We start from the raw sequence: 3,368 nt of genomic DNA, 5'->3' as shown, positions 1-3,368 counted from the left end.
CGGCACCGGAGACGCTGCAGAGGCAGGTAATGACGTCAGCCCTGCCCCGGTAGCTGAGGAACTCCTGCTAGTGGCTGTAGACTCACCTCCACCACCACCACCCGGCTGGGTGTGTAACTGCCTAGAGTGGAAAAGGCCCTGGGAGACCCTGAGAACCTCCGACGTCCCGCTGCAGCCCACTAAACAAGCTGTGAATGTCCAGGGAGAGTGGGTGACATTTAAATGGACCTGCGCTACCACCAACCTGATCGGGTTCCCTGGGGAGGCCCAGCCAGAGGGGGAGAAGATTGAGGTGGTCAGGCTAGCGGAATACCAATGCCAGGAAACCCTCCGGCAAGAGCAGAAGGAGAGGGAGGCAGAGCGCCCGGATGCCAGGCTGATCGTGAAAAAGACTTACAAGCTAAAGCCCAGGCCAGGCAGATGAGTCAGGAGGACTGGGGCCCGCAGCGTTACGGAACTGTTATAACATTCCGCCTGAAAGGAGGCTGGGGATTTATAAAAGAACCAGGCCTCTATCCTGAGGTATTTGTGAACCGGTGTGATGTGGAGGCACACCTCATGGAGGGACACCCAGGCCGGGATCTATACCCTGGTGAGTGACCGTGTCACATATACGCGACATTGGGGAGACAAGGGTTGGTATGCACTCCATGTTCACAAGTACAAATTTGAAGCCACTGCATTGCCACCTCACAGCCCTGATCTCGCACCAAAAGAAACACTACAATCTCCATCCAAACAGGTGACCCCTGCACCGGCCACTATGTGTTCCAAGTGCACCCAAACTACGGTGGCACGGAGGACTGTCAGCACACAGACCCCCATCAGGAGTGCGGATGCACTCTATGTAGTACCAGGTAGTCGTCAGTATCCAAGAGGACTACCCCCGCCGGTACTACCTCCAGAACTGTTCCAGTAACAGTAAACCAACAAAGAATGTAAATAGTTCTTAAAAACATTTCCTTTCCTGCTTTTAAACCCATCCAGTGTTAAACTCTTAAAGGGATCCCCTGTTTAAAGGGATCCTATGTTTTGTTTGCACAAGTTCATCATGGCCTTAAAGACTGTAGGATCATGGACGGTGAATGATTCCTGAACTGCTTGTAAATAGTTTGCACCTTCTTAAAGGTGCTCCCTACTCGTTTTACATAGGAGGCTTTTACAGAGACTGCGTCTTAACAGAAACTGCTGTTAGTTTTGCTGTAAAATAACTTTGCTTTACAGACCTGAAGAAAAACCCGTTGGTGTGGCAGAATTCCGGGTCAGGATTACACGTCTTGAAGCCCACCCAAGACCAACGCTGCGGGTTCGTCACAGGTCCCTCGCATCACGTCACCTTTAAATTGACTTGAATATTGATGATGTGATTACTTTGCACTACCTCATTGAGAGACTTGAGTTCGCCCTTAACGGGAATGTTTACTTGTTGCACTGTGTCAAAAAGTTAATATATTATAGAGTTAATATAATAGATAGCGAGTTAATGAATAATGTTTACATAGCCGATAGTATGTAGAATAGTAAATAGTTTGAAATGATGTACTCTAAATAAAATTGAAGATACAGTGAGCCCGTAGGGGGGGTGATAAGCTGTTCTGCAATTCAATAAAGTGAACCCGTGGGGGTTAGTGAATTAATTGAGTTAGTGAATTAGTGAATTATTTAGCTAGTTAGTAAAACTGAAAGTTTGCACTTAGGGAGATAATAGATAGTATACCTGTACAGGTAGTTATATTTCAGATGAAGCAAGCAATGTAAATATGTTCTTGTTTGTAACGTTCCAGTGTTCTCACCTCCCATAAAGGGAAGCTTCGAATATTAACTTGTTTTATAGCATTTCAAAATTTTGCATGTCTTTTGCTAATGTATTGTTGTTTTCTTTTCCCAGTCCGGGAGTACTGGATTTAACAGGGGGGAGTGCAGCGCCCCAGAGTCCTGGTCATTGCAGTAATGTCGTTCTTCCACCATGGGGAGTGATATTACGTCAGAAGGCAATAAAGGAGATCTCTTTGCCAGGTATCTCAAACCACACAACACACTTCACACTCTAGGCCGCCAGGGGGAGCCATGCTCCTATTTATTAGGGCACTCCTCACAATTAGGTAAAACTGGTAGTCTGGACAGGAAGTTAGGAGAAGCGAGCTGGGCTTTACCAAGTAAGCTGCTATCTGAGCTCCTCTCAGGTAGTGGGTCCCTGACAGGGGTGGGATCCTGTCAGAGGCCTAGACAGAAGGCCACGGAGCTGCGCCTGCCCCACATGCAGCATCATCCTAAGAAAGAGACATTGGAAGGGAATTGTATTGTAGTGAGTGAGGAACGAAGTCATAGCAAAAGGAGAGGAAACCAGAAGGAGTTCTGCCCTGCAAAAGGCTGCCTCCTTTCTGAGGCGCAGGATCCGGTAGCCGGAACACCGAGGGAGTCATGGTCTCCAAGCCTGGCTCCAGAGACCGGCAGGACAGCTAGTTCCATATTAGTTGCCCGACCTTATACCCAGGAGGCACGGTGGCAACTGTGGGGGCCGGGGAGTGACAGAGTCCCTGCAAAAAGCCTCAGGCCATCAGTCATGCGGGTTTGTCCTATCCTTCCATCAGGGGGACAGAGAGAATAAGAGACACTAACATCAGTTGTGAGAACCTTACCGAGAAGCTCAGCAGGGAGGTACTACAACACCCAGGCTCTAGAGGAAGACTACTGATTTCCACCTGGATAAGGGGACTCTGGATTTGCCTTCAGACCGGCCGGACTCTGCCTGCCTGCCCTGTGGTCCGTACCCTGGACTGTGGACACTGAAGCCTTCAGTAAAGGTAAAGAGACTGCAACCTTGTGTCCTCGTTCTTCTCTGTGCCTCACACCATCCACCATCTACACTCTGGGAAGCCATGGGGATACACTTCACCTGTGGGAAGGTATACCATCTAGCTGCCATCACATCACCCCAGCGGACCCCTAAGCAGTGTCGGTCACCCTGACTGAATACCACAAGTGGCATCACGAACATATCCCTTTAAAGACCTTTCCTCCATTTACAACGGACATTCCCTAGGGCCACGGACCGGGTCAGCCAACGGGACATCCCCACCGAGAACCAAAGGACCCGGTACCGAGTACCCCACGGCCGTATGGGGGCGCTCCAACTTCACTTTAGTTAGCTAGCAGTGGGAATTAGTAATCATTGGCTATTAAGCTGCACCACCCCAGAGCTTAGGGAACACTGTGGAACTATAAAACTCCAGCCAGAGCTGTAATCATGTGAGATTTGTCCCAAATCGAAGAAACCAGCTCCCCTGCCACCGCAGAATGTAGCAATGAGGATTAGTCTTGTTTGTATATACTGTACATCCTGTACAAATATGAGATAGACAGTCAAA

Source organism: Ranitomeya variabilis, chromosome 4 (genome assembly GCF_051348905.1).
Source record: "Ranitomeya variabilis isolate aRanVar5 chromosome 4, aRanVar5.hap1, whole genome shotgun sequence".
NCBI classification, from domain to species: domain Eukaryota; kingdom Metazoa; phylum Chordata; class Amphibia; order Anura; family Dendrobatidae; genus Ranitomeya; species Ranitomeya variabilis.
This window is presented reverse-complemented; position numbering follows the sequence as displayed.